Below are 23,564 nucleotides of genomic sequence, written 5' to 3'. Positions count from 1 at the left end.
GTAAATGTATTGCGTCTGATCGACAGAGAAAGAGCCAAGAGGTCTCAGGGCGAGAGAGAGAGAGGGGACTAGAACAAGATAATCCACACTTCAACCTCCATCTCCCCCACCACCAGCTTCGCTCTCCCGACTCCCACACAAGTATATTTTACATCTGGCGGAAAAACACTCCAATGATTTAGTTGAAGCTTTAAGAAAAATGAAACTGAATATTTTGCCTATAAACTATGGGCAATGCTGGCAAGAAATTATTTTTTCATTTTACTCCACTCAACAGATCTGGAAAAAATGTAAAAGCATATGTTCTGTTTTTATCCTGTGAATATTCTAAGAACTGCTCTTAGGTTTGGTATGAGAGACAAGAGTCTATCCAGAGGAACTGCAGAGGCTTTGTCAGTTATTCTCATGTTTGCTTCTTCTAGTATCGAGTGTAAAGGATTTGGGGATTATATGGGCTTTTATGTTGTATGTAACAAAATGAATAACACACTTGATTCAAAAGCACATTGAACACACCTTAACCATCCAGGTAACTGATAAGTCAGTCAAAGTGTGTACACACACACACTTTACGGGGCCTGGATTTGTTCCCCAGATCATTTAGTTGAAGGCATCTGCCCTCACAAAATAAGGATACAAAGAAAGTGGCCAGTACAAGAAAACATACAGGAGAAACATACAGAATGAGATCATCAGCTTAAAAAGTCTAAGAAATAAGTAAATGAATGAATAAATGTTACAAACTGCTTCAGTTAAAGCAAATTAATACATCATCCAATTAAAAATATCCTACCTGTACAACTTTGATAGGGTTGTTCTTTTTGACATTTGAAAATGATATGGTACCATAATTTCACAAATTTCAGTAGTTAACGTTACTGCATTAGCCAGTATATTTTGAAACACGCCTTTAACAGTTCACTCTTTTGCCCACCCTTTAAGAATAAGCTGGCAGCTTGTGGGCGTGACAAGTAAAGGTGGAAGAGCGCTCCCTCTGACCTGCCACACCACCTCACGTTATCTAGCCAAGTTTGGGAAGACGCTATGGATTCAGCAACTGCTGAAAAAACTAGCAGCATTAGATTGCTGCAGCTCATCAAGAAACAAGGCTCTCGGAGCAAGTTATGGCAATATTTTGCTTTTAAGGCAAGTGGAGAGGTGGCATCCCCTCCTATGGCTTTGTGCAAATTGTGCCTTGAGTCATGTGTGGCAGTAGGAGGCAATACATCTAACCTGATTAAATATTTAATGCACATACACCCCAATTTGTACAAAGAACTCCAGGAATGGAAGATGCACATAATCACAAATTGAAAATAAAAAAGGTACCAAACTTTTTCCCAAGGTTAACTTATTCACAATATTTGCCATCCTGCATCCCACTAACAGACTAGATCACTTGCCATGAAAGTTTAGCAGAGCCAAACAAACTAAAATGTACTTGTGTGGACACAGCCTTCGCCTACTTTGCAGTTTACTCCTTAATGAATTCATGAACGAAAAAAATGTCTATAGAAACAAAAACTTAGATGTTTACAGAATTAGCCTACTAGCAAATCCTTTCTACACCTGTTACCCACTGACTTCCTGCTTCTGTCAATGTTTTGACACGTTTAAAGCAGTGTTTAAAGAATACATCTTTTGACTTTTATTAATAATGAGTGTTTTTTTTTTTTTATTTCATTGGTACCGAACTAGTACCATTACCATTCTACCATGGTAATACAGTACTGTACTGAACCCACCCTGGTAAAATCTTAAAAGGAGCTTCAAGGATACGTAAAATTCTTTGTGAGGGTCTTGGCGGATCCTGTTGAGGATCTCAAAAGATCCTCAAAAAGATCTTCAAGGATCTTAAACACATTCAATTCCAAACAAAACAATTCTTTACTGATTCCATCATAATATGAACACAAAGTTGTTGAACATTCAAGAAAAAGCACAGATTGATGTTGCCATCTGTTTGCTTTTTCCTGAATGTTCAACATAACTTTGTGTTCATGATATGAGACAATCAATAAAGAATTGTTTTGTTTGGAATTGAGTGTATTTTTTGTTTAAGGTTCTTGTAGATCTTGTCAAGATATTAAAATCTCTTTGTCGATCCTTGAAGATCTGGTCAAGAATTCTAAAGATCCTTGAAGATGCATGCAAAGGTCTTGTGAAGATCTTGAAAATATTCTAAAAAGAACTTAATGAAATCCTTAAGATCCTTTCAAAATCATTGTAACCTTGAAAATCATGAAAGATTCTTTCAAAATCTTTAAGATTTTGGCTATTCAGGATTCTGTGGTATATCCTTATCCAATTCTTATGAATGTAAGTTTACTTACTTTGTACATATGTAAAAGTTTCAATCTATTTCCATCCTTGCCAATTCTGTTGAATTAGGATCATTTTAAAAAATTGAAAGAGCCTCATTAGATCCTCAAGGATCTTAAAGGATCCTAACAGATCTCTTAGAGACCTTGACAAGGATCCTTAGAAGATCCTGATTAAATCCTTGAAGATTTCAGTTAAGCTTTTTAAAGGATCCTTGTTAAATCTTTGAGGATCTTGAAGGAACTTTGCAAAGATCTTGTGAAGATTTTGACAAAGATCCTGATCACATCCTAGTAAAATCCTTAGAACGATCCTTCTAAGATTTTTGAAAGATCCTTGAACATCTTAAAGGATCCTTGCAAAGATCTTTGCAGGGATCATTATGAGGCTTTTTATAGGATCCTTAAAAGATCGTTGTCAAATCCTTGAGGATCTTTACAAATGACTTTGCATATGAAGCTCTTTCTAAGATCCTTTAAAGTTTCTTATCTTTAAGGATCTTTGGCAGGTCTTTGACAATGCTCATGGATCCTTAAAGATCCTGTGAGGTTTTTCACCAGGGCAAAGTACCAAACCAAACCTTAGAGCATGAGTATTTCAAGTATAATTCATGACGTTCCAGGTACATCAAATTCTTTCCTTATAAATCTCTGCTTAAGGAACTAACATGACTGAATAGTTAGCTTTTTACCATGGTGATTAGCTCATGGCTATAAATAAGATGCACCAGTTTGAAGCGGTTTTATTTTGTTTCTCACTGGTACTTCATGTTACCATTTGACTAACACTCCAGACGGGACATCTGTTTTGAATTTGAAGGGTAGAATAAACACATACTTTGTCCATTTGTCTTCAAATCATTCCGATTCAACTTGTCAACAACTTTTTAACAAGCCATTTCATCACTAATCAGACTCAAAGTTTGTCAATATATAAGCCATCCTCTGTGAAACACCTGCTAGAGCAGTTTCATGTGCAGACCCTCAGGTCAAAGACGTCTCCCAAATATGTAAAAATCCAAAATAATCTGAATACACATTGAGCTTCATTGCTGGCTAATGGTGACCATATTTATGCATATATGTAAGTATACTGTCATGAATGATGAGTGGCTGTTGCATGTAAATAAAATCAGAATATTTCAAGCCAACGTTTGCAGTGGCATTTGAAGAGGACACTTGCCTTACTGTAACTGAGGACTGCATTGCAGAAACAACCCCAATTCCAAAAAAAGTTGGGGCACTCTGTAAAACATCAGTAAAATCAGAATGCGATAATTTGCAAATCATGGAAACCCTATATTGCATTGAAAATAGTACAAAGACAACATATCAAATGTTGAAACTGAAAATTTTATTGTTTTTTGAAAAATATATGCTCATTTTGATGTCAGCAACACGTTTCAGAAAACTTGGGACAGGGACAACAAAACACTGAAAAAGTTGTGTAATGCTAAAAAAAAAAAAAAAAAAAAAGTAATTTGATTAATTGGCAACAGGTCAGTAAAATGATTGGGTATAAAAAGAGCATCCCAGGGAGGCGGAGTCTCTCAGAAGTAAAGATGGGGAGGGGTTCACCGCTCTGTAAGGCAAGGCAAGTTTATTTATAAGCACATTTCATACACAGTGGCAGTTCAGTGTGCTTTACAGAAGCAAAAGCAAAACAGTAAACAATAGAAAATTAAATTACATAAAATAAATGGGGGAAAAAATAAAAATTAAACAATAGTAGGAATAAAATAAAATGAAAGTTAAGTAAAAAAACCAGCAGCATAAAAGTTAAGTTTAAAACATGCAGAGACGACAATATTCATCAGTTAGCAGAAAGCATCTGAAAACAGCTTGGTCTTTAGTCTAGATTTGAAGCTGCCAACAGCAGGAGCATTTTTAATGTAAAAGACTGCTTGGGCAAACAGTACAACAATTTAAGAATAACGTTCCTCAAATGTAAAATTGCAAAGAATTTGGGGATCACATCTATGGTACATAACATCATTAAAAGATTCAGAGAATCTGGAGAAATCTCTGTATGCAAGAGACAAGGCTGAAAACTGACATTGGATGCCTGTGATCTTCAGGCCCTCAGGCGACACTGCATTAAAAGCAGACACGTTTGTAGTGGAAAATCACTGGATGGGCTCAGGAACACTTCAGAAAACCATCATCTATGAAAACAGTTCATTACGGCATCCACAAATGCAAGTTAAAACTAGATAAACAATATCCAGAAACACAGCTACCTTCTCTGGGCCCGAGCTCTTTTACGATGGACTGAGGTGAAGTGGAAAATTGTCCCAAGGTCTGACAAATCGAAATATAAAATTCTTTTTAGAAATCTTGGACATCACATCCTCCAAGTCAAAAAGGCCAGGGACCATCCGGCTTATCATCAGTGCACAGTTCAAAAGCCAGTATCTGTGATGGTATGATGGTGCATTAAATGTACGTGACATTGGGTAGCTTGCACATCTTGGAAGGCATCATGAATGCTGAATGATATATACATGTTTCAGAGCAACACGCTGCCATCCAGACAAAATATTTTTCAGGGAAGGCCTTCCTTCTTTCAGCAAGACAATGCCAAACTGCTTTCTGCACATATTAAAACTGCATGGTTCTGTAGTAAGAGTCCGGGTGCTAAACTGGCCTGCCTGCAATCCAGACCTATCTCCCATTTAAAACATTTGGCGCATTATGAAGCTCAAAATATGACAAATGCCGCTTTTCCACTACCAACGCGGCTGAGTTGGGCTGAGCCGTGCCGTGCTGAGTTGGGCTGAGTCGAGCTGAGTGGGGCTGTTGGAGTTGCATTTCGACTACAACCGCGCTGAACCGTGCTGGCTGGAAGTGGGTGGACACATTGGGTGGAGTTAGCGAAAGTGGGTGGACGTCACATGATGTCGTTAGGCGGCGCAAACAGTGACATCAGTGATCTTTTAAGCAGTAGTCTCACAACCCGGATAGTAAACAAACATGGAGGACATGGAGTCGTTAGTGTTGCTGGTCTTGGTGCTGTGGCTTGTTGTCACCGACAACGCCAACAGATACTGGCAAGAGCGTATAGATGAGGCGAAGCGCATAAGGCTTCAGAAATTCTCGTAATTCGTAATTATTCTTCTTCCGGGTTTACGGTGTTTACAGATCCCAGCGTGCTCGCGGGGCGTGTGTGGGCATGTGAGGACACTCCTCCTCACCAATCAGTGCACAGGGGAGTGTCTCCTCACGCCCCTAGCCCCACTCGGCTCGGTTTGGCTCGCTTCAGCCCTACTCCAAAACCGTGCGAGTTTTGGGTGCTGAGTAGGGCTGAAGCGAGCTGAGTCGTGCTGCTCTAAGGTAGTCGAAACGCGAGCCGTGTCGGGCTGAAGTGAGCTGAAAAAGGGTAGTGGAAAAGGGCCAAAAGGAGACCCGAACTGTTGAGCAACTGAAATTGTGTATCGTGCAAAAATGGGACAACATTTCACTTTCAAAACTACAGCAATTGCTCTCCTCAGTTCCCAAACGTTTACAGAGTGTTGTTAAAAGTAGAGGTGATGCAACACAGTGGTAGACATGCCCCTGTCCCAACTTTTTTGAAACGTGTTGCTGACAAATTCAAAATGAGCACATTTTTCAAAAAACAAAATTTCTCAGTTTCAACATGTGATCTGCTGTCTTTGTACTATTTTCAAAGAAATATAGGATTTCCATGATTTGCAAATTATCACATTTTTGTTTTTATTTACAGTTTACATAGTGTCCCAACTTTTTTGGAATTAGGGTTGTAGATTTCACATTCTCATTACTGATGTGATGCAGTTATACTGAATAGCACTGCATATTCAGTCTTAGTACTAGGCCTAAGCTACATCATTTATATTTCAGCTGTGGAAAGCAAGACAAATTTAGTCCACACTTGTGTTTCCAAAGGCCCTTATGACCAGTTTAACCTGGTGCTTGGAGTGTGCATGTGCAAGTGAGTGTAAGAGAGAAAATAAAAATTCAAGACAATTTCCAGAAAATGCTAAAAAGGGTCAAAACACACAGCCTTCATAGAAGAAGCCTTTGTCACATACACACTCAAGCACAGTGAAATTTGTCCTCTGCATTTAACCCATCTGAAGCAGTGAACACACGCATGTGTGCGCGTACACACACAGCAAAAACACACAGTGAAGGCCATTCCAAACCCCTCACAATTTCATTAATCGAGCATGAATAGTTTAAAAGCAAGGACCTACAGAATTCTAACCTTTCCTGTCGCATGTCTGTGAAGGTTCTCAGTCATCCAGGTAATTGTAAGCTGTAGGTGCTAAAGAAGGCAGCTGGACTTGCTTGACATCCTTGAAATCCTACAACTTTTCTGTTATACTTGTTTTTACAGGGTCACACCCCCTTTCTAAATCCTCCATATCTCAGACACTAATGCAAATACACACCTCAAATTTTGTAGACTATTTTATTGGGAATAGTGACATTATTTCTAGAAAGTATGAAGCAAATCTGAGATGGTTAATAGGGAGGGCTCCAGTAATTCCACATGGATTGACCGAATTAGTCAGATTTAAATATTTTCAGTAATCCATGTCACTACAGTGTTTCCCCTACCATTATATCCCCCAGAGACAGACACACAAAGGGCCGGGGAGGTACAGTTGTAAAAATTATTCTAATTATTGTTCTAAAACAAACGAAGACTTAAATATGACGGCTTTGATTGTTCAGGTCCAAATGCTCTGTAATAGGAGCCATGGAGAGGGGTCCTGCAGGTAACCATCTTCATTCAGAAAGCCTCCAAAAAACTAGTAAACTTAAGGGAAACACTGCATTGTGTCATGCACAGGAGTAATACAAGGCCACTCGTGCTTTATCGGTTTTTCAGGAGTCACAAAATATTTCATCACTAAGCAAGTAATGACCAGTGGAGCAGAGATTTAGTTCCTCAGTCTGTCCTACTGCGTCACCTCTTCACCTGTACACACTACCCAAATACCCCTTTTCCACCAAATCAGTTCCAGGGCTGGTTCGAGGCCAGTGTTTAGTTTGGAACCGGGTTTTCTGTTTCCACTGACAAAGAACTGGCTCTAGGCCAGAAAAAACAGTTCCAGGGTAGCACCAGCTCTTTGCTGGGCTAGAGGAAAGAACTGCTTATTGACATAATAAGTCTTAACTCCGCAGGGGGGCAGAGTTGTTAAGACCAACAACAATAAGACCGTGAGAGGGCGCCATTTTTAAATAAGCACCGAGATATCATGGATGCAGTAAAGCAGCAGTCATCCATTATTGTTGCTGCTTCTTCTTCTTCTTCTCCTCCTCCTCCTCCGTGTTGTTGTTGCTTCGATGTTCGCGCCAAGGTTTATGCAAATGCAGCGACATAACTGACGTATACAGTGACGTAATGACGTGGCTCCCCTTAGCACCCCGAGCTATGGAAAAGCAAACTGGTTCTCAGCTGGTTCGAAAGTTGAACGAGTTGTGAACCAGCACCAGAACTGGCCCCGAACCAGCCCTGGAACTGATTTGGTGGAAAAAGGATAAAATAGATCAGCTTCCAAACCTTCAGGTTGCTGTAGTGAACACCATCATGCTCGCCATGTTACCACATACTTGTCACAGAATTTTAGCTAGCTGAGCATGTCTCTGCCATAACTAAGAAACAACTTTATATAGCTGCTTTGTACCAGCAAGAAACATTCTGGTACACAGAGTCCAATGTCTGCTGTCTCTACAACTTCTGTATTGCATTTCTTTTAAATAAGACAATGAATGCTCCTGCAAAACATGACCAAAAGACAGGGTAGGTGATTTTCTTTTCCAGGGAAAAATAAAATAAAAGATTTCTTGAAATTCTCTTTACATCCCAATAGCAATGAATAACTCAAATGCTCAGACAATTAAAAAAAAAAAATTTAAATAAAAAAAGTCAACTGTGGCAGTCACAGTGCTATAAAAAGCCCACCTGCCCATCTGTTTACCTACCTGCATGCACTCTGCCCATGCACTCATTGCACATGCCCAGAGTCTTCCTAAAAGCTAGGCAGAAATATTATTAAAGCTAGGGAGCTAGTTGAACAACAATGGCAGAGACGGGGCAATTAAAATTTCCATTACAACTAACATTATAACTTTCTCACTCTGTGCAAGGTAAGCACTTAAGTGCTTGTCAGTTGATCGGCCTTTTCTCAAGCATCTCCATTTCTGCCGGTCAAGGAACAGTTCCTGTCCATTTCCGTTCCGTGTCTGGGAACTCGGACAGACCAGGTCACGAGGCTGATCATGCGTTGCATGTGCAGGAAGCTTCTTATGCAGCAAGCTTTTTATGCCACCGGCTTGCAGGGCCTGTCATGGCAACCCTCTTTGTTTATCCAGGCTTGGGGACCAGCATGTTGCATATGATGTACATGCTTCATGGCCAAAAGTGTCAGAACTACTAATTAGTACCATCCTCATGTTGTAAGCCCTGAAGGTTACAGGTCTCCCATGCACCAGACCCAGGCAGACACCAGGTGGGAACAAGCTGCCACACCTCGACAAGGTTACATAGTTCCTTGTCCTGGTGGGGTGAGGCCCCCAGGACCATGACACGTTATAACTACAACAGTTTATACTGCTAAACAAAGCAAGAAAAGAAAGACTGAAATAGAAAAAGCTATAACGAAAGAGAGATTGGATAATTCTTGCCTTTATATGCTTTGGAATTATGGTAAATATACCACATGTGCTATTGGGATGTCAAAACATGCTATCGGGATTAGGGATCGACCGATATGTTTTTTACAGGGCCGATACCGATAATTATGGAATTGGGATGCCGATAACCGATATGTGCAACCAATAAATGTAAACATTATAATTCACATGAAATTAAACATAGCACACACTGACACAGACCTTCATATCCATGAAATGTATGTTTAATTGTAAAATTGAACATGAAATTTTGTGCAGGGAGATGCCAGCAGCATTTGTACAATAAAGTCAAACATTAGTTAGAATAAATTGAGAAATAATAAAATAAATATTCACCAATAAAAAAAATAAATCACTCCCTACTATATTACAGCTCACCATTTTCAGTGGAAAATAAATGAAAATACACTCTGGATTCTTTTACACTAAGAGCTAAGTAAGACTTACCAACTTCAAGTAGTTTTTAAATAAATCAAGTGTAGGGAGCTGCCTGCAGCATTTTTTAAAAAGTAAAATCAAACAAAGTAGGCTATCACTCCCTATTATGTAACAACTTAACAAGTAACCATCTACATTCTAATGCTTTTAATGCCCAAGCCTAATATTCCCAATTTAGGAGGATTATATTGTAGTGAAGGAAGCATTACATGTAGTTTCAGTGAGACTAGTTGGTTGTAGGCTAATTCAAGTGCTTCCTTCCGTAAGCTAAGTTTAGCTGGCTACACAGATGCAAATGGACAATTTTAACGAGTGGTAGATGAAGAATGTAAACATATAATGATGTTGTGCTTTTGCAACTTGTGTGTTTGTGACTTATTGCGGCAAAAGCAGCGTGTCCTTACCTTGAAGTGGGATCTGCTTCTGCCCGAGTGCCCATACGGCCGCCTTGAAACAGTTCACAGCGTTTAGCTACGCGTGTTGATTGGCTGTATCCCTTGTGCCGCTTCTGCCCGAGTGCCCGTACAGCCGCCTTGAAACAGTTCACAGCGTTTAGCTACATGTGTCGATTGGCTATATCTCTTGTGCCAAACAAATCAGATGTTGTGGTGGGCGGGACGTGTTCTTGAACTCAGAGAGGTGAGTGCAGGAAAGGACGTGCAGTGATAGTCGCGTTAGGAACGAAATGGCTGCAAAAAGGCATGTTATCGGCATATCGGTGGAAATTATGGCCGATACCGATAACCCTAACAATGCAGAATATCGGCCCGATATATCGGGCAGGCCGATTATCGGTCGACCCCTAATCGGGATGTAGAAAGTCGCACTTGGAAGATGGCTCTGGACACTTACAGTTTTGCTATGATGGCTGAGGACTACAATCGCCATGATAACTTTAGGACTGCAGTTGTCATGAACAGTCTTGCAGTCAAGTCTCCGTTGATGAACAGTTGATAACAAAATAGACTTCATGCTAAAACTATGATGAATTTCCCAGTTACACAGTGACTATACGAGATACAGTTATAGAAGCAAGTTATTTATAATCATGCTCTGTTATCACCCAAATGAGGATGGGTTCCCTTTTGAATCTGGTTCCTCATGGTTTCTTCCTCATGTCTTCTAATGGAGTTGTTTCTTGCCACCGTCACCACAGGTTTGCTCATCAGGGATGGATAAGTTTATTGGGGATAAAATTAGCTCATGTTTAAAAAAAGTCTTTATTTTTCTGTAAAGCTGCTTTGCAACAATGTCTCTTGTTAAAAGCATTACACAAAAACTTGACTAAATAGGAGTTGCTGACTTGGAAGTTGCACATGAACACGCCATCAACTTGTAATTTCAAGTGGAAACTTCGTGAATAATTTTGATGCCCGAGTTGGGATGCCCTTCAACATGGTAGAGTGTTTCAGTAGTGGATGGCACATAATGCTTTATTTTTACCAACAACTATTGTCAGCTGTTGCTTGTATACATAATCTAATCTGTGTACACTTTTAGAACAAATGCTATTTAGAATGTGTTACGGAATCAAAACGGGATTCCCACAAGAAACAAGTGAGAAGGAATCTTGCGTCTGCTTATTTCATTTTACTCAGACAACAAAGCACTTATAATTCCAACTTCACAAGTGGGTTCAAGATATTCCAACTAAACACATGAAGGCAGGCAATGCATGAGATCAAACCAGAGCAAGCGCTGGTATAGCTTTTCAACGACTGCAACAACGGAGGGAATGAATTATCTGGCTTGTTTTTTCTTCACTGGATAAGACAACAATGTGCTGTGCTACTCTCCTCCAACACACTTGTGGTCTCATCCTTTAGCAGTAAATCAGGCCGTATAGATTCATGTGTTTTGGAGGAGTGGCTTTAGAAGGAGGGGAGAAGGGAGGGGTGGGATTTTTTTTTTTGGTTGGACATTTTCAAAATCTACCTTATTTGTACTGGTTTCTCCAAAACCACTTCATTCATTTTCAGCAGGAAAGTCTAACTTCAGAACATATATACACTGCAACCCTGCTATAATGAACTCCTTGGGGGATGTCCAAATAATTTGTTATACTGAAAAGTTCATAATACTGAAATGAACCCACTTGTCACAACAGATGCGCACTCTTAAATAAAAAATACATAGTTTAAAAAAGTTCATTATAGGAGGTTGCAGTCTAAGTGCCTATGCAATTTATTTATGATGCATATTCAAAATCAAAAGTTGACCAAAGTGCTGAACATAATTAAAAACATGGTTAAGAGCCTAAAACAAAAGATAAACACATACAAAAATGTCAACTTTCTCCTTTTATCAAACAAAACAGATTAAAATTCTCAGCTGTAAAAATGTGTCATTATCCAGCCATCCTGTACCACTTATCCGATCTGGGTCAGGGGGTAGCAGATCTCTAAAGCTGCAAAGGAAGCTCATTTCTGCCCCTTATATTTGTGATCTCATTCTTTCGGTCATTACCCAAAGCTCATGACCATAGGTGAGGGCAGGAATGTAGATTGACCAGTAAATCAATAGCTTCACCTTTTGGCTCAGCTCTCTCCACCACAACAGATCAGAAGAGCATCCACATTACTGCTGATGCGACACCAATCCACCCGTGAGTCTCCTGTTCCTTCCCACCCACCCACGTCCTGAACAAGATCCCAGAATACTTAAACTCCTCTACTTGGAGCAGTGACCTACCCCCAACCTGGAGAGGGCATTTCACCCTGTTCTGGCTAAGGACCATGGCCTCTGATTTGGAGGTAGTGATTCTCAGCCCAACTGCTTCACACTTGACTGCAAGCCACCTCAGGGCACACTGGACATCATAGCTTGATGAAGCCAAAAGGACTACATCTACAAAAAGAAATGAAACGATCCTGATAGCTCTAAACCAGACACCTTCCACCCCTTGACTGCACCTAGAAATCTTGTCAATAAAAATTATGAACAAAATCAGTGACGAAGGGCAGCCCTGGTAGAGTCCAATGCCCACTGAGAACAAGGCTTACTTACTGCCAGCAATGTGAACCAAGTTCTCACTCCATTCATACAGGGATCTAATGGCCTGTATCAACAGGCCTGGTACCCCATACTCTCACAAAACCTCCCAAAAGACTCCCCAAGGAACACGTTCATATGCCTTTTGCAAGTCCACAAAGCACATGCAGACTGGTTGGGCAAACTCCCACTAACCCTCCCCTCCAGTATCCTTGAGAGGGGAAAGAGCTGGTCCGGTGTTCCACGACCAGGATGAAAACCACATTGTTCTTCCTGAATCTGAGGTTTGACTAATGGATGAATCTTCCATTCCATTACCCTGGCATAGACTTTCCCAGGAGGCTGAGGAGTGCTAGCCACCTAAAGTTGGAGCACACACTCTGGTCAGGCTTGTAGTACTCAAGTCCGAGTCCAACTCGTGCCCTAATTTTAAGGACTCGTGACTTGACTTGGACTTCAGCACTGATGACTCAGACTTGGACTCATGCATTAACTGCATTCTGACTTATAAATTGGATATGAGGACTGATTTTTTTCTTTATTTTTTGTAGCGGGCGGCACGGTGGTGTAGTGGTTAGCGCTGTCGCCTCACAGCAAGAAGGTCCTGGGTTCGAGCCCCGGGGCTGGCGAGGGCCTTTCTGTGTGGAGTTTGCATGTTCTCCCCGTGTCCGCGTGGGTTTCCTCCGGGTGCTCCGGTTTCCCCCACAGTCCAAAGACACGCAGGTTAGGTTAAGTGGTGACTCTAAATTGACCGTAGGTGTGAATGTGAGTGTGAATGGTTGTCTATGTGTCAGCCCTGTGATGACCTGGCGACTTGTCCAGGGTGTACCCCGCCTTTCGCCCATAGTCAGCTGGGATAGGCTCCAGCTTGCCTGCGACCCTGTAGAAGGATAAAGTGGCTAGAGATAATGAGATGAGATTTTTTGTAGCATGCCATAATTTGGCATAAAATATTTATATCCACATTAATTTTTGGACTAATTTCATGCAAGATGGTCACACCTGCACGCCTTGGCATGTGCATCAGATAGACTCTCGGGTGTGTTCCAGACAGCACGCGCACCAAGCGGACTCTCATGTAAACGACTCGCACCTGCACAGGATTAAGGCGCAATCAGCACGCCTATATAAAATCTGTGAAAATATACTTACTTTGCGAAGTATTGAGTTGCATTGCTGACAGGTTACCAAGCCTCAATTCCTTGTTTGGTTTCCTGATTTCCTGTTTCTTGTATTTGATTCTGCCTAGTATACGATACGATAGCCTGTTTGTGCTTCACTCAATCTATTGCCTGTTTCACTGTTTTACGATTTTGCCTGACATTCTAGGGTAGGTTTCCCAATAACATTGCCCTTAAGGACTAAAGAGAGATTTGAGAGACTCTTCAGCAACAAACATCGTCTCTGTACATGGACTTCCCAAACTCACTTGTCAGGAGTCTTAATAGCAACATCATGAAGAGCTTCTTTGCAATGCACGTCCCCAATATAGGCACGAATACTTGCTAAATCCAGTCAAGGTCGTCACACGGCATTCGTTTTTTTTTTTTTACCAAAAAACGATGAAAAAGGTGTTTAAAATATGTCAAAATATTGTATTGTCATTAAGTATTATATACTGTATATAAATGTGGTAATTAATAATTGAAGCCATTTTACATTTTGGGGCAATTTTTTTTTATTTTAAATAAATGAATAAAATTTGACACAAAAGAATGAGCAAATAAACTAAATAACTAAGTAAATGTGTCCGTACCCACTCATTTCACTGTTACTCAAACATACAGTCAGGATTATTTCAACTGTTATCCACAATGCCAAGTTGGCAATGCTCTTCCTCATGTGTGCGTGCAGAGAGGTTTTAGTCTGTGTACCTAAGGAGGCTGAACTGACCTTATAGTATAAAGATAAAACTTTATTAATCCCGAGGGAAGTTCTTGTGCCAGAAGTTGCTCAATTTGGTCTCTCATTTGGGACATTATGGTCAAAAAATAATTTTTCTAATTTTACTTTTTTTTTTTGCATTTACTCAATGTTTTTTGTCATGTTTAATAAAAATAAAGATAGCATCTTGCTTTATCTGGCCTCCACTGTGGAAATTTTTTTTGATTACAATTCAAATGCTTTTGTAAAATTGATTTACATATAAAATAACTACATCATGAAGAATTAAAGCCCCTCCTTCACAGATGAGTGAAAATATTGAATAAATTTCCTCTCTTGGATTGCTTGGGTTAAAAATGCCAAGTTATGATGACTGAATTGATTATTTACTTAAATATAAATAATACAATACATTTTGGGTATTTTATATGGCGAAATAGAATAGGACACAATGGAAAAATCAAGAAGACACCGGAAAGATGAGAATAACGGCGCTGGTAAAAGAACAGCGACTGTACCGGCTGAAGGTCGCGTGGGTCTCTGCTAAGGCGCGCGAGCAATGGGACATCACTACTGCACCGGACAGAGCACAAGGTGGGGGCGGGGCAAAATGACTGGCCGTAGATTCTATCAAAAGTTCAATCTAAATTGACCATGGTTGCAAAATATTGGCCAAAAATATGCAAACACTACGAAATATGAAAGTAAGATGAAAAAGAAACATTCTATTGCCTTATACTGCAAGACTAAAACAAAATAAAACTGTCAAAACTCACCTTTTCAGTGATTACATCCGAACAGATCATTCGTGTAACAGAAAAACCACAAATGGAAGCACGATCAACTTCTAACTGTTGGAGTGAAAAATTCCATTCTACATATGCAAATTGTTAATGTGTGTCCTTCCCCACACACACAAAACACACTACGGTAAAAAATAGACCAGAACTCATTTTATAGCTCAGAAACTCATACAAGACCAGCTACCATTGTAACATGTTCTCTAAGAAACATTCTATACCTAACTTTCAGCTTTCGTTTTTAAAAACAAAATCGCAGATTTATAACTAAATTTTTATATGGCATAGTGATTTTAAGTTACTACTTTTGGTGAGGTAGTGACCTTGACCCTGAGGCTTTCCGTTTAGTTCAAAACACATGATCATATTGGTTTTGTGTATGTGGAAAATGGAGTTACAATGGTGATCAAATATTTTGTATGATGTTTTATTACGGTTATGATTATTCTGTGAGCGCACCAATCCTTAGGTGTATAAAGTTACAACTTGAAATACAATTAGTGATAACTGTAGACTTTTCAGTGGACTACAACCTTTTTAAGGGAATGTGATGTAGTCAACCATTTATCATGTCCCAGATAAGCCGCCATTTTTCCACAAATTTGCAGATTTTTTTTGGCAACTTCTGAATAGAGTATTCACATTGAAGATTTAGTTTTATCTGTATTATTTCTTTTAGCATCTCATCTCATTATCTCTAGCCACTTTATCCTGTTCTACAGGATCGCAGGCAAGCTGGAGCCTACCCCAGCTGACTATGGGCGAAAGGCAGGGTACACCCTGGACAAGTCGCCAGGTCATCACAGGGCTGACACAGACAACCACTTACACTCACATTCACACCTACAGTCAATTTAGAGTCACCAGTTAACCTAACCTGCATGTCTTTGGACTGTGGGGGAAACCGGAGCACCCGAAGGAAACCCACGCGGACACAGGGAGAACATGCAAGCTCCGCACAGAAAGGCCCTCGTCGGCCACGGGGCTCGAACTCGGACCTTCTTGCTGTGAGGCGACAGCGCTAACCACTACACCACCGTGCCGCCAGTCATAAAATATTTCACAGGAATTTTACAACAGTGCCAAACTCGCTTATGGTTTGTTTTCATTCACAATGAGATTCTGTCACCCTTATGTCCAACCTGTTTTCTTTTGGTTTCATTTCATCAAAAGAAAGCGAAAAAAGACGACAATCTCAACTTTTAAAATTGCATGTCAAGTAATGGGTTATAACACCACATGCACCATAACGGGGCATTAGATAGCTTTTATTTATTGCTACAGTTTGAGTTATGATCAGAACAAGTTAATACATGGTCAGGACAAGTGAAAAATCTTGCTGCTTGTCTGACTAGAAAAGTGAATTAAAAAGTCGATGTCGAGCCCTGCGCCATCTGATCCAACTCACTACCAGTTGGTGATCAGTTGACAGCTCAGCTCCTCTCTTCGCGCAAGTGTCCAAGACAAAACACCTACAGGTCTGATGACGCAACTACAAAATCAATCATTGACTTACGACCTAGAGTGCTCTGGTACCAAGCGTACTTATGAACACCCTTGTGCTCAAACATGGTGTTCATTATGGACAGACTATGCCTTGCACAGAAGTCCAATAACAGAGCATCACCTGGGTTCAGATCAGGTGGGCCGTTCATCCCAACTAGACCCTTCCACATTTCACCGTCATTGCCCATGTAAGCATTAAAGTCCCTGAGCAGAATAGAGTCACCCAAATTATGATTATTATTATTATTTATAAAGCGCTAAAACTATGATACATATTCTAAAGTGCCTTCCAGCACCCCAACCAAGGCCTCCAAAAAGGTAGAATACTCCAAACTGGTGTTTGGTGCATAAGCACAGTCAGCATGTGGCCCAAATTGAACCCTCATGAAGGCAACTCTCATCCACCAGGATAAACGCCAATGTACTGGCACCAAACCAGGAAAACCCACACCTGCTCACCATCTCTCACCAAGGGAAACTCAAGAAGAGAGTCCAGCCTCTCTCCAGGAATTTGGCTCAGAAGCCCGTACTGTGTGTTGAGGCCGACTACATCTAGCTGGTACCTCTCTACTTCCCACACCAGCTCAGGCTCATTTCCCACCATAGAGATTACATTCCTTGCTCCAAGAGCCAGTTGTGTCAGTCGGGGATCAGACCACCAAGGCACCCAACCTCATACTGCCACCCAATCCACATCGCATTGGACCCTTATGGTTCCCCCTACCAATGGTGAACTCACAGGAGGGCAGACCCATAATACCCCAGGGCTCAACATTAGCACTTGCCCGATGGCCCGGCGGTGTTTTTTTTATGTCTTTTGGGCCAGTTCGGGCCACTAAATTTGGCCAAACAGTGGCCCGGGCGGGCCAGTACACCTTTTCGATACGAGGTCCGCCGTCTGTTTCGTCCCGCTCCACGGCAGGAGTGTGTCATCTTCGTGCATCTTCGGAGATGTTCGGCGCTGTTCGGAAGCGTCATTTTGGCGGGAAAATAGCATCTTGTAGACAAAGACTGTTGCGGCAAGGAGACCATCAGAACGGTGAAATTCAAATAGAAATATGTTCAAACTCCACGCTCCCCAACCTGGCCAAAGGCCAGGCAAACAGTTTAAATAAGATCGTGCATAAATTAACTATCGGGTGTTAATGAACGACTTCATTTTGAACTCGGCAGCCAATCAGAGCGCGCGACGTCACACTTGGTTTACAACTCACCAAATCGTAAAACAGCATTTCAACACACGCGCTTTAGCTTCAGATGGTGTAAAATCGTTTAGACTTTGTATATTATCAAAATTTCAGGATACACTACCAAGAAATATGGCTACACGTGTATCAACTTTTAGTGATTAAAGAATGAAGTATAAATGTTGGTTGCTATGACTGAAATAGAAGCAGATAAAATAATGTGGTCAATTAGATCTGATCCCATATATTATATTATTCAAATATCCAAAGATGATGAAATATATCAAAATAGCCAAACTAGGTCTACATTAGTTTATTACAACAAATAACTATTCTGACCCTCTCTGGTACAACCAGACCCAGTATACCCCCAGTTGCTAGGGTATCTGCTGTTGCCATGGCAACGGTTTATGCAAATGAGCTGAATTTGCAAAAAATTTACTACTAGTTCTCCCAAGGACATATCCTGAAAATTTGGTGTTTACATCTTGTCTTATTAAAAAAAAAAAAAATTTCACCCCTTTTTGGCTCACCTGAGCATACCTGTTAATTAGCTAATTAACAGGTAATTAGGGTCATAAATCACCCCTGAGCAGGTAAGACTTTGCAAAAATCTCACTAGATTATTCCCCAATGTCCACCCTTTCAGGAAATGTAGGTTTGTCAATGATTCTCATGATATTTTATTAATTAAGAAATAAAACTTCTTCATGGGCAATAAAAATGCCCACTTAAATCCAGCATGATAAGGGTTAGTATGCCACCCTCACCTTTCATCCAGACTTGGGACTGGCCTGTGTGTGTCTTGTGGCTATTATATAAAGGTGTATTTAAAAAGTTCATTGTACTTCTATTTCTATAAGAATATCTACAGTGGTGAGAATTCAATATCTACAATGTCGAGAATATTTGAGCCAAAGTTGAAACCATGACAAAAAAGGAAAATGTGTCTACATCACACAGGGTGGGTTACAGGCAAAGCTTATTCTATAAACAAGTTAGTTGCATGGTGAGGCAAAACTTATACAAACAATTGTTAATATAAAACAGTAATCAACAGCATGTTAAATGAACAGAGAACAAGAACAAAGGAAATTTTTAAATGTAACTAAGAAATTGATAGAACAAGAAATGCAAACAATAAAATATCAATGTGAACAAAGATATAATAATGTTAACAAATTATGAATAAACTTATTTTCATTAATTTCACCTTAAAATGCACCAGAATGCACAAATGAATTGAAAAATCAAAATTTTCCGGGGTAGGGCCCCCGGACCCCCCTCTTTGTGCAAGCACCTATGGTGCTTGCAGCGGCTGCCTGTGGCAGCCGTGGTTCGGGTACCACGCGCATTCGGGTCACCACATTTTCCATATGGGCCAGTAACTTTTCAATTCCACTGGCCCAATGGGCCACCAGTGGTAAATGCTTAATGTCTAGGCCTGTACCCTTTCGAGTTATACCCAGCCAAGACCCACTGATAAAGGCCCAGCCACCAGGCGCTTACCAATGAGCCCCTGAACCCCTCTGGCTCCAGGGCAGGGCCCCGGTATCCTTGTTCCAGGCAAGGTATAGGTGTTTGGGGTTTTTCTCCCCTCATAACATGAATAGCTCTGAATAGCTCTTTGTCTGGTCCCTCACCTCCAACTAGTTTGCCTTGGAAGCCCCTACCAGGGACAACTACCCCCAACAACTTAGGCTACGTTTACACTAGACCGTATCTGTCTCGTTTTCTTCGCGGACGCACTGTCCGTTTACATTAACCCCCCTGAAAAAGCGGGGAAACGGGAATCCGCCAGCGTCCACGTATTCAATCTAGATCGTATCAGCTCCGGTGCTGTGTAAACATTGAGAATACGCGAATACGCTGTGCTGAGCTCTAGCTGGCGTCTCATTGGACAACGTCACTGTGACATCCACCTTCCTGATTCGCTGGCGTTGGTCATGTGACGCGACTGCTGAAAAACGGCGCAGACTTCCGCCTTGTATCACCTTTCATTAAAGAGTATAAAAGTATGAAAATACTGCAAATACTGATGCAAATACTGCCCATTGTGTAGTTATGATTGTCTTTAGGCTTGCCATCCTTCCACTTGCAAGTAATAAGTGATATGCGCTGGGATCTCACACACAGCGGCTCAGTCCCGAATCGTGGCTTGTTCACTTCACTCGCGCGCTGTGTGAGCTGCGCAGGGCCGGAGTGCGCACCCTCCAGAGGGCACTCGCTGTTCAGGGCGGAGTGATTTGGAGCTCAGGATGCCTGCGGAGCCGAGCGTATCCGCGTATTGGTGTTGCTGTGTGCACGGCTAACGGTTTTAGTGTCAACGCGAATCGTTTTAAGAACGTTAATCTGATGATCCGCTGATTCGACGTAATGTAAACGTAGCCTTAGCTTCTCAGATCACTGGAAAACACAAACCTCTCCACCACAATAAGGTGGAGATTCAGGGAGGGGATGTGTTATTAGGTTTGATTTAAAAACCATAATCAAAGGAATGTCTCCGTTAGACAGTCTTCAGAGTTGTGGTACTGTAGATCAGAGGTGCTGGTGGAAAACCATTGAGTGTTAAAAACAAACAGCAAACTTTAAAATGGATCCAGTCATGTACAAGGGGCCAGCGATAAGATGCCAAATGGGTTCACTTTTCTTAGTGTCAGCGAGCTACATTTTGCACTGCAAGAGATCAACAAAAGCCTTGCTAATACCAAGAAGTACAATAGACTCAATAAGAGGAGCTAAAAGCAGATATAACATTAAAAATAGCTATATGGCTTGAACTGAGTTCTTACCACAGTTTATTTGCTGACCAAATCTGAGGTCACGCTCAAACACAGATTCTTCACCTGTGGTCTAAAATAATGTGCCAGTCCTCCTAAATTATGTGGCAGAATATTTGTAGGTCTGGATGAGCCACAGAAAATGAGTTCTTATTTGTTCCCATTTACTTGGAAATCGGTAGCCATCCGGGTCTTAATATCCGGAGAACAACAAATTGGACAGAAAGAATGAAAATACAGCATCAAGCAACAAATCAGCTCCAGAATCACAAAACACATCACAAAACATGTCTAATGTGTTTCAGAGTGCTGTTTTCCACAAACACAAAAGTAAATCCACAAACACAAATGTGGCATTTGTATAGGAATCTGTACCATTTAAAACTCAGGATTAGAAATCTGTATTACACACCAGAGTAAGGAACTGGTTTATTGTTGATATGAATATTTTGACGGAATTACTCCTTCCTCTTGTTTTAGAACATTTGCATAATAAATAACCAAGCTGTACATCATCCACTTCTAAAATGTCCTTCATCCTGGGACCTTTCCTCAGGCCACAGTTTGGATAAAACAGCCTCCTTGTGTCCAAAATCACTCCCTACTCACTATATAGGGCACTATATAGTGGGGACACCATTTTGTAGTGCTGTCTGAAACCTTAGTGAGGATTATTTACACCCTATATAGTGCACTCAAAGTATCCCACAATGCATCATGAAAAAGTAGTGTACAACCGATGGTCACTAACCAAAGCAATATATTGCAATATACACTGCGGTTGCACTGAGAGAAATCAAATTAAAAGTCTCAAATTTGATTTAATAAAAGACAGCAGCAAAGAAGAAAGTATTCAGCCTTGATTTAAAAAAAAAATCCTGAAAGATGCAGGTACTTTGTATTGATTAATGTGGAAAATACGCTCAGTATAATATGTACTGATCACAAAAATACATGCATGTATTTATTATTTTGAAAACCCACCAGCCAACTGAGCTGGCACATTTTAATTGTGCTACAGTAATGGCATAAATACCAGCACAACGGACTAGTGTCTGAAAGTGTTTTTTTTTTTTTTTCATTTTACCCATAAGATCACTATATATAGTCCTCTATATAGTAATTCCCTATATAAGGAGTAGTGAACGAGTGAGCGATTTCGGACACAGGGCCTGTGTCGCATAGAAGGAGGAAATGAAAACTCTCCTAATAAATCAGGACACAGCAGCCAGTATTTGCCCTTCTGACACTCTCCAGTCTGTCTCTAACAGCCTACAGCAAGTGACCTTAAATGTGTTTGGTTTGACAAATACAAGGTACAAATTCTACCAAATCCAGAATAAGTTCTGGAAGAGGCAACTTTAAAAAATATATATATGTTTAATCCAGTCTCCAGGTGTTAAGGCATAGATTTTAAAATAAAGCTATTTGGAAAGTACCAATATAGCTCTAGAAACTAGATCTTGTGATCTTAATCTACAATAATTTATTTGTATAGCCAAGTCAATTGATTTGTATAGCGCTTTTAACAGTATACATTGTCGCAAAGTAGAAATTGTGCCATAGTATATAATTGTAATCCTTTCCCCACATCAAAAGTAAGATTTGTTCGAGAAAATCCTCTTATATATAAACTAATAAAAATACGTTTATATATCAGGTAGTCATAGAGGAAGGTGCACGCGCATGCGCAATTCCACATAACAGGAGACGTTTCTTTACTTCCACAGAATGGCTAGAATGCGTGAATTCACAAAATACTTTCTTGAACCCATACACACGACCTTTCTAACTTCAGTCGCTTTCAACGAAAATACAAACAACAACAAAAAGTATGTGGAAAGAATAACAGGTGGCCTGCGCACGAGACCGGCTCGAGCTCGCATCTTCACCAAAACAACATCACGAGCGCTTATTTATTTTACATTATTTCACTTGAACAAAAGCCAAAATGAACACAGCGGGTTTGAAAGTATCAACGATAAAACAGACAGCCTGTCATAATTTCGAGTAAACGCTCGAACATTCACGAGTAAATAAATAAGACAAAAGTCAGGGAAACCACGCATGCCGGTTCCCATAGTTTCCGCTTGTCAACCATCAGACAGCTTTCAGTGGCTTTTGTGCAGGCGAGCTCATTAGCCAGAACATTTCCAGGTGTCCTCACCTCAACCAACGACAACATGAGAAAGGGTGGTGGGGTTTTTTGTGTGTGGTGGGGGGTTGATAGCAAGTTACAAATTCAGCAAATGAAATCCACAAAGCAAACTTACCTCAGTGCAGAAGACGTCTAGAAGCTTCAAAAATTGCCGCAATAAAGAGTGCAACTGAAAAGTAGTTACGCGCACATTTCACTTGGCCCACTAATATTCACGGCTGCTGTTCGACTGTTTGCTCCTTCTCGTGCTTCTGTTTCAGTAACACCGGGAGAGAAGCCCCGCCCACCGGTGAGTCTTGCGCCTTCGCCACGCCCCTTTGAAACACCAGGCGCAGTCGCCACGCCCCTTTGAAACCTACTGTAGTGAGCGAAGAGGGCGAGAGTCGAAACAAGTCTCATCTCATCTCGTTATCTCTAGCCGTTTTATCCTGCTCTACAGGGTCGCAGGCAAGCTGGAGCCTATCCCAGTTGCCTACGGGCGAAAGGCGGGGTACACCCTGGACAAGTCGCCAGGTCATCACAGGGCTGACACATAGACACAGACAACCATTCACACCTACGGTCAGTTTAGAGGCACCAGTTAATCTAACCTGCATGTCTTTGGACTGTGGGGGAAACCGGAGCACCCGGAGGAAACCCATGCGGACACGGGGAGAACCTGCAAACTCTGCACAGAAAGGCCCTCACCGGCCACGGGGCTTGAACCCGGACCTTCTTGCTGTGAAGCGACAGCGCTAACCACTACACCACCGTGCTGCTTCTTGACCTCTTGTAGATATTCAGTATACTGTCAGAAATAGGAGTATAGTAGGAGTCCATTCCTGTCCCCCAAG

The 23,564-nt window shown here is 40.9% G+C and overlaps 1 protein-coding gene across 4 annotated transcripts in view; it reads right to left on the bottom strand.

Moving 5' to 3' along the window:
• arhgef28a (Rho guanine nucleotide exchange factor (GEF) 28a) overlaps positions 1-22,916 on the bottom strand; it is a 269,023-nt gene extending 246,107 nt beyond the window's left edge. For all 4 annotated transcript variants that reach the window (XM_060913034.1, XM_060913035.1, XM_060913039.1 and 1 more), the window contains exon 1: positions 22,847-22,916. The gene's annotated coding sequence lies outside the window, so the exon portion shown is untranslated. The remainder of the gene's footprint in view (positions 1-22,846) is intronic.
• Between the last annotated feature and the right edge of the window lie 648 nt (positions 22,917-23,564).

Source organism: Neoarius graeffei, chromosome 28, assembly GCF_027579695.1.
Source record: "Neoarius graeffei isolate fNeoGra1 chromosome 28, fNeoGra1.pri, whole genome shotgun sequence".
NCBI classification, from domain to species: domain Eukaryota; kingdom Metazoa; phylum Chordata; class Actinopteri; order Siluriformes; family Ariidae; genus Neoarius; species Neoarius graeffei.
This window is presented reverse-complemented; position numbering and strand designations above follow the sequence as displayed.